Here is a 9,669-nt window from a genome sequence, read left to right on the forward strand (position 1 = left end):
TTTTATTTATTTATTGTATATGTGGTTTCGTGTGCTCGATATAAAGAACAATCTATAAACCCTTGTCAAATAGATAAACAGACAAAAAAGGGGAGATCAAAAATACATCTAAAGTAATGGTTAGATTCAAACCGCTATTAAAGGAGAATTGGTCATTCATGAACTATTTCATCACGCAGAGCAGGGATTTTTAAAACACAGCGCAAACTGATGCTGGTCTTCAAATTCAAAGAAGTAGCCTGCTAGTTCAAAAATTTTATTGGTGTACGTTAATTCTTTGTAGTAAAATGTAATGATATTTTTTAAACCTTTCTTTCATTATTTAGTAAAATCTTTCTGGAGATGTAGTAGTAGTTTATTTACGTTTCACTAGATCTGCAGAATGGGCTATTCTCGACGATCTGAGAAACATCCCTGAGAATTATCCATCACATTCTTGATCCTCTGCACAGGGGATGACCTCCCCTCTTTGGTTGTCCGACAAATTTCACACAAAATCGAGTACTTTACAATAGAGCAGTTTCAAAAGGACCGATACTGCGAACCCTCGGTTTCTTCGCAGGCTGTTCGCAAGAAAAATTTACAAATACATTTTTTTAAACTTTTTTTTCCCAGAATGTCAAAATATCATAAAGGTGCCATCTCGCAATAAATCACTCAAATGCCGATAATATAGTAACAAAGATTTATTGAAATATTTTAACCTTGATGCATTTTGTAATTATTCTTTAAAATTGCGATTTAAAGATAATTATAGTATTAAAGTTAAAAGCTTTATCATTTCAATTAAATTTTCGATCTTCATCTTTGTAGAATACCTTGGAAAACTGGACTGTTGGGTTACTCCTTCAATCCTTTTCAACCGACGAAGTTAACAAAACAAACAAAAAGTTTAATCTCTGTTATTACGGCAGGACTTCAATCAAAATAATTAATGTTTTTGAGAAGCAGTATCATTTTTTATCATTTAAATGAAAAATTTAAAAAAACAATTAAAACCAATGTTCAAGGTGAGTGACAAGGAGTTTATTTATTTCTATAGATTCTCAAAAATGAAGTATACATCTTGAGATATACATATCAACACATCGGTTTAAAAATCTAAAAGTATACATGTGAAATATTTTCAAAAGACGTATTTAATGATGCCAAACTTGATTCCCGTCTGGGGGTGGAGAGGGCATCTTCAAAATCTTAAATAGTTTTTTAATGCAGTTAACTTGGATTTTCCAGGTTAAAGTACTCCCCATGTGGCACGTAGGTTGTTGCATTTATGTACAGTGCGCAAAATAAAAAACGAACCACCCTGAATAACTTTTAGTCTAATAATTGGATCTTCACGTTCTAGCACTCAATCTTAATAGTTCGAGGAGGTGACTTCAAATATGCTAATTAATTAGTGCACATATATTTTAATATATTTTTTATATATAATATATTTTAAGCTACGAAATCAGACACAAAAACGTATTTTCGCTGAAAAAACATGTCTTTTTTTTTTTTTTTTTTTTTTTTTTTTTTTTTTTTTTTTTTTTTTTTTTTTTTTTNTTTTTTTTTTTTTTTTACTGATTTGGATTTCAATCCCCCAAAATGGGAAATATGGTCCCAATAGTTTTGTCTAAACAGTGGTCCAAAGTTTAGACCCCTTAATTTAAATTTTATTTTTTGCGTATTTTTCCATATCACGAAAATGTTTTAAACAGATTGAGCATTTTTTGCACACAATTGTAAAATTCATTTATCCAAGGATAATTCCATACAAAAACTAACTTTTAATATTTATTTATTGTAATTTTATTTAAGAATGGTCGAAAAAATTTTTGAATTGTAAGGTATAAAATTTTTTGCATCATTTTAAAGAATATAATTTTACATGGCAAAATGTAAAATTTGAGCAAAATCGGTCGAATAGTTCCTGAGAAATCGACTTTTAATATCTGACTTTTTTGAAATTCAATTTCTCAGAAACTATTTTGTATTTTGACATGTTAAATTACATTCGTTAATATAATACAAAAAAAATTTATACCTTAAAATTTAATACCTTTTCGACCATTCTTAAATAAAATAAAAATAAAAAATTTCTAAAAGTTTTTTTTTTTGCATGGATTTATCTTTGAATAAACGAATTTTATAATTGTGTGCAAAATATTTTCAATTCGCTTTAAAACTTCTCGTGATATAGTGAAATATGCAAAAATGTAAAATTAACATTAAGGGGTCGAAAATGTAAAATTAACTTTGGAGCGCTCACCTGACCAAACTATTGGGATCACGTGTTCCAGATTGCTGCAATCGCCTACATTTTGTGATCAGAAATCTAAATCTGTGAAAAAAAGGTATGTTTATTCAGAGAAAGTACGTTTTTGTGTCCTGATTTCGTAACTTAAAATATCGTTTGCACTTATTAATTAGCATATTTGAATTCACCCCCTCGAGCTATTAAGATTGAGTGCTCTAACGTGACGATCCGATCATTAAATAAAAAGTTATTAAGGGTGGTCCGTTTTTCATTCTGCGTTTAACATAGGTAACGCTATAACTGCAAAATGAAGATAGGGTAAAAATTGTTTACTCTTATTTGGTATTCTAAAATCCCTATCTTACGGGACCAAACTCCATCTCTTCCTTTCATTTTGGTTACCTTAATTGAGGCACAGTGCTCAAAAAAAAGGAAAAAAAAAAGAAGAAAAAAAAGAAGGAAAACCCGGAATAGTGGCTGATCACAATAAACCCTTAATAGGGCTATTTACAATATACTTTTAGTACTCTGGCCTATTGAAAACTGTCTGAAGTCATTCCGGACAATTGAACAATAAATGATGCACTTTCTAATTAAGCTATGCGTGCGTGAGTTCTCTGAATAAAATAGGCCTTAAAAATGTCAGGCTGATTGGAAAATATTCCAGCCATTTCTAAAGCATTTCAAAATGACGGCGGCTGTTTGCAAAATGCCGGATTATTTAATTAGTTTACAACTTAAATATAATCGAAATACTCATTAACTCATTTGTTCTATTTGATTTTTATACTTTATTTGTTAACATTTTCATCTTCTAACTAATTGTAAGCTAGGCCTTTTCCATATTAGGGCACAAATTAAAAGAAGATTTGGCTCCTTGATGATAATTTCATTTTTACCGCCATGAACTATTTAAGATTATTTGAAAATGTTTGCTTACAATTATAAAGCTTGTTTATTTTTATGTTAATAAAAATAACATCCATTTTTTAAATTAATTATTAATTTTTGTTATTTAATTTAATAATGATAGAAAATTTTTTGAATTGTTAGTTACGTCTTTTTAAACTATGCAATTTGAAATGAAAAAATTCAAAATTTCGAAAGAATTGTTCCATAGTTCGTTGGAAATGGAAGTTTAAAACTACGATTTTTATTAAAAATGTCATTGCTCCTTAACTCTTTATCAGAGCTCTCTTTGATTTCGTATTTTTCCATTTTAAGTTTTTTATTTAAAATTAAATAAAAATTTGTGTACATTACAGTTAAAAATTTTTGACCACTTTTAAACGGAAAAAATAATTTTGAAAAGTTCTATTTTGCATGAAATTATTTTCGTATAAACGAAATTTAGTGATTTGCAAAAATAAATAAATAAAATAAAGTGTTATTTCTTTAATTAGTTTCAGAAGTGCAGAGAAATTCTCAGAAAGTAAATATTAACATTAATGCCTTGACTCAGAATTTTTATTAAACATGGATTTCCTACTTTCTTCATTTTTTTGAATTAATTTAGGTCAAAATAAGTGAAAAATATTAAATTTAGAATTTAATAATTTATGGTTATGAATTATAGCATGATTTTTGATTTTATATTTTAGTGCAAATAATTCAAAGAGTTAAGGAATCCAAACTTTCGATAGCCTTACTGGCTAACCATTAGGACCATCTAGGTTGCGACTATCCTTGTATTTTGAGAATCAGAAACAGAAATCTACAAAAAAATGATTAATCACAGAAAAAAAAATATGAAAAAGTGTATTTTATTTTATTTTCGCTAGTTAATTAACATGCTTAAGATTAGAAACTCGAACCATTAAAATTGAATTAATGATTAAAAACCGATCACTAGATCAAGAGTTACTATGGTGCTCTCTTTTTAATTTTGCAGCACTCTGAACATCTAGGGATTGAGGATTAACAACACGTTTTTTTTTCTTTTTTTTGTTGAAAGAAATTTTTTTTGTTGTTACTTACTTTTATTCTGTGACATTTGGTGAAACTATTCTCAAATTTTTAAAATTAAATTTTCCTACTTCCTTCACCCATTTGAGTTGATCAAGTACATTCTTTACCTGCCTACAATATTATATTTCAGAACTATAAATTAAAAATAATTTTTTTAATAATTTTCATTAAAGTAAGTATTGTATTATATTATCTTAAAAAAGAGATTTATATTGTTTGATGAATAAATATTATTTGGTAGAATATTGATTAAGATCTTTTATATTTTATCAGTAAGAATAAAAATCTTATGAGTTTGAAAAGTTAAATTGTTTGGAATCAAATGAAACCCAGGGATGGTGTCCAATTATCTTTATATATTTTCATTTTAATGCTGAAAAAATAATACTCTAAAATAAAGTTCCTAAAACTGAAAGTCACGAAAGTTGTATCTAGTCTTTTTGTTGATAATTTTATTTATGTTTCGTGAGAATCTAAAGTAAATCCATTCTTTCTGGAAATGCTGATTTTCCGATATTCAGCTGAATCGAACAGATTATAAATATAACTGTTTTTTGCATTAAAGTTCTAAGTATTCAGTGAGGTTATCTTTCATTCAATCATCAATGTAAAAAAAATATATTTGGCGCTCAATGATGGAAGATTTCTTTCCTCAATGTCAAATTCTGATAAAATTATAGTCAAGCCAAAAAGACTTCAGAGATATTTTCTATCAACTCTGAGTTGCACCCATTTACCATATTTTGATCAATATCTTAACTCACGTTTTAAAATGCAGTGAGAAAAAATTAAATAATAAAAAAAATTTCCTTCAAGCATCATGAATGTAAGGCAGTGATTCTCAACCTTTTTTTGGGGGCGGCACACTTTTAACGATTTCGAAATTTGACGGTACACAATGAAAAAAATTAGTTTAAAAGTAGTTTACTTAAATATAATACACTGTGTTAAATAGTTTGTGATAATAATTTTGAATGTGAAATAAAATAATATGTACTACAAAAGCACGTTTATTAAGGGATTAATTATTTCTTTCGACTAATTTTCAATTAGTTAGTAACAGTTATTTCTTTTGCTAGTTATTAATTGTCAGCTTTTTTTCTATAGCTATTAACTGTTATTTTTTGTGATTTCTTGTTAACTAGTTTTTTTGCTGATTATTAATTGTTAGCTTATTTTTTTGTTAGTCATCCTTTGTTAATTTGTTTTTAGAACAATTAATTGCACAGCTTACTTTAATGATTAGCTTTTATTTCCGTTTGAAAGTTAATATTTAGCTTGCTTTCCTTTGTTTATTAATAATTTTTTTAATAATCATTAAATTTCCTACTTATTTCCACATTTTTTAAAATTGTCAAAGACAATTTAAACACGTCCTTCTTATTTTAAGATTGTCAGAGCCAAGACAATCGCCGACGAAGATGTTCGCGCAGTTAAAGCGTGGAAGAATTATAATATATATATATATATATANTATGTATATAATATTATGCATATTCACTTTTCTTTAATTTAAACTTTACTCGTAATAAAAAAAAAGCATTATAATTTTTATTGTATCATTTCTAATATTTGGCGACACACAAAAGTGCCGCAGCACAGTGGTTGAGAATCACTGATGTAAGGAAAGAAACACGTAAAGAGTAAATTATTAACTTTTGTCAAAATATGTATTATGAATTATACTACAGCCCGCAATCACCGGATATAAAAATGTATTTTTAGAATTCTGTGCTAAAAGTAGTCATAAAGATCCACATTAGTTGGCATGAAACAGTTATTAAAATCTAACTAATAATAGCGTAGAAAGCATGAAAATCGTCAAAAATAAATTACAATATTTTGGTAAGAGGATACAAAAAATTCGCGTTTCGTTGGGAATGATCTTTTATTTTCATTTAGCAAATGAATTCTGATTATTTTATACCGCCATTGCTCTGATTGAACTCATTCATAATTCGTCATATTTTTTAAAAGGCATTTCAATCACTTGAATATTATTTTGAGAACTTTAATGTAAAGGTTTTCATAATTTAATTTTTGGGCCCGATGATAATAAGTATAGAAGTTAATGGCAATGAGTATGAAATATCTGTAAAGTGCCAATTTACAAGAGGCTTTTTGGATTTTTTAAAAAGAAATTAATCTTTTAGAATATTAAATGAAACAACGAAATTTTTTAAAAACTACGACATTTAAGAAAAATAGTTACAAAAAATTAAAAAAACTTTCAATATTTTGAAAGCTTTAATAATTTAGTCGCTAATTGATCAAAACTCATACAGTTTAAAATGAATATTATTATTCAACTTTCATTTATTAAAATCTTTAAAGTTTAATGTTATACCTGATAACCATGTAACTTTTTGCATTGTTTTTATTTTAAAAAAAATTGCGTGTTCATCAGCAAATATTTGAATCAAAATGATGCTAAAGTTTCAGGTTTAAAAAACATGCAGTGGCATGCAAAAATCTCTGGGCAGTATATATTTTTACTATTTCTATCAAGTTTTGGCTGTTTATTCCTTTAATTTTAAGAAGATGCACAAATCTTTTAAGAAACGCATAAGAAACTATGCTGTGTTGAAAACATTAGGCCGTTTTCAAAGACAAATTTCATTATATTTTTTATTGTTATAAAATTATAGTAACTATGAATTAGACTGAGATTTCTGTACGCCTCTGTATATATATAATATAAATTTTATGGAGTCTATTAAGGATTCAAATATACAATTTTTTAAAAAGTAATGCATCACAGCTGATCTTTTCTTTTCCAGGCAAAAAAAAAGAAAAGTAAATATTGAAGCAAATGCGAAAAAACCCCGTTTATTGCAAGTATTTTTTAATATAATTTTATTAAAAAGAAGAAAAAAAATAGCTAAGACTACCTAAAATTTTAAGAAAAAAAAATTACATTTGACCATGTGAATATTTTAAGAAAAACAAGTAGTTATTATAGCAGTAAATATTTAATAATACTCTTGATATGCTTATTTTGATACTTCAGATTTAAATAGTTTCGAATGTAGAAAGATGTTCGATGATTTTTTTTAATTATAAAATTGCTAACTTTAGTGTTTGTATGTAATAATGAAAATACTGACACACATGGCCGAGCGGCTAAATGCACTCACCTAGCAAGTCGGAGGTCCTGAGTTCGATCTTCTAAGTTCTCCCGATTTCTGTCAAGACTTTAGTTGTAGTTGTTGTTGTAGTCCATTGACGTCACACTAGAGCTACACAATGGGCTATTGGCGACGGTCTGGGAAACATCCCTGAGGATGATCCGAAGACATGCCATCGCAATTTTGATCCTCTGCAGAGGGGATGGCACCCCCGCTTCGGTAGCCCGACGACCTACACGCGAAGTCGAGCATTTTACGGTAGAACATTTTAACGAGGACCAATACCGCCCTTGGTCCCTATCGCAGACTGTTCCAAGTGGTCACCCACCCGCACACTGACCGCAGCCGTCAAGACTTAAGAAGTATGTAAATATGCATATAAGTTGTTTAAGATTTTAGTTATTATTTATAGAATATGTTCTAGAACTGTGTATTCTAGATGTTTGTTAATAAATCTATTCTACTTACCAGCTTAAATTCTATTCTTTCTACGCGACAATATCAAAAAAAGCTAACTGGATTTTCAAAAAGGAGAACTATTCTAGTTCTGTAATCCCGTCAAAAATGAGTAGACGAGTAGTTTTTAAATGAAAAATGAAAATCAAGACGATTAAGAATAATTTGTTAAAAATATTATGTCACTAAATGAATAAATAAAATTAGAATGCAGTCCAAAACCATTACCTTGCATAATATAAAAGAACTATTACTGATAATTTTTAGAAAACTGAAAAACAATTGTAGTATAGAAAAATAATGCTTTGGGAATACAACAGCGCCATATAATTTTGCCCCGAGAAGAACATCCCTTTTTTGAAAACTGGAAAACAATTTTAGTATAGAACACATTAAAACATGTAAAATTCTTACTAACTACTAATCAATAAATGTTCGAAACGATCAAAATTTTTTTTTCATTTTCTAGAAAAATAATGCTTTGGGAATACAACAGCGCTATATAATTTTGCCCCAAGAAGAACCTACCTTCTGAATGATAGTCAATTTTTTTGTAAACAAACAAACAAAACTTTATGGGAACAAAAACAAACACAAAAACACAATTCGCCGCCAAGAGGGAAATCCTGTCCAGGCGACAAAGAAAGGTAATGCAATAAATTTAAAATAGGGGAAAAAAAAGGGGGGGGGTTATTACAACCATGAATTATTTTGCGCATCATAAGACATCATATATGTTGAACACTGTAATAATAATAATAAAAAAAATTACATGAAACTATATAAAAAAAATAAAGGTAACATAAGAAATTCATTTGGATTGGCGCAAGACTGGTATAAAAATCAAATGCTTCCTTTAAAGTAAAACATAGAGATCTAAATCGTCAAGGTTCATCACAAGTTTAAAGCTCGCTTAAAAGAATATATTTGAATATTTTGCAACTGAAATGGTAAGTTATTGTATAATTTAGGTGCTAAGTAAAAAAACTGTTTTCGTGAAATTTCTTTTGTAAAGTGGGGAATCTCATATATTTCAGTTGGTCTCCTTTTAGACGCATTAGTTTTTAATTTGCATATTAATTTATTGTTGTGTAAATAAAGTAAAATACGAAAAAAACACATAATGGCGAAATGGTAATAGATTAATTCTCGTATATATATTGATAGTAGTTATTCTTGAATTATTTATATTTAGAGAATTAATAATCTTGAAGCATTTATTCTGAACTGAGATTAAAGGAAGTAAATTAGTTTTATATTCACCGCCATATATTATTGCACCATAATTAATTAAAGAATAAAACCAGGAGTAATAGAGTGCTTTCACAAAATTAAAATGAATTTTATTCTTAAGGTGATAAAATTTAACTAAAACGAAACGCAATTTTTTAACTAAATTGTTAATATGTGTTTTCCATTTTAAATTAGAATCGATATATAGTCCTAAATATTTGATATTGTTTACAGATTGTAGAATATAGCATTGACAATTTTCATTAGTACTTTTGCAGGAGAGAGAGTGAAATTTTAAATTTAAGTTAAATTCTGATTTTCTTAAACTGAAATAAATATATTTAGTTTTATTTAGATTTAAATTTAAGTCATTTATTGTAAACCATTTTGAAATTATGCGTAAATCAGATTCAATTTGAAAAATTAGTTGATTTAAATCAGTGCAAGAATACAAAATTACGGAATCATCAGCATACGTTATTATCTTACCAAAAAGTTTGAGTTGACAAAAGTCATTGATGAATATAATAAACAATAAGGGTCCTAGAATAGATCCTTGAGGAACACCACGGTTTGAAAAAATATAATTACTAAAATTACTTCGGATTTTAACTCTATGTTCTCTGTTTGAAAGATATGAAA

This window comes from Parasteatoda tepidariorum, chromosome X1 (assembly GCF_043381705.1).
Source record: "Parasteatoda tepidariorum isolate YZ-2023 chromosome X1, CAS_Ptep_4.0, whole genome shotgun sequence".
In the NCBI taxonomy this organism is placed as follows: Eukaryota; Metazoa; Arthropoda; class Arachnida; order Araneae; family Theridiidae; genus Parasteatoda; species Parasteatoda tepidariorum.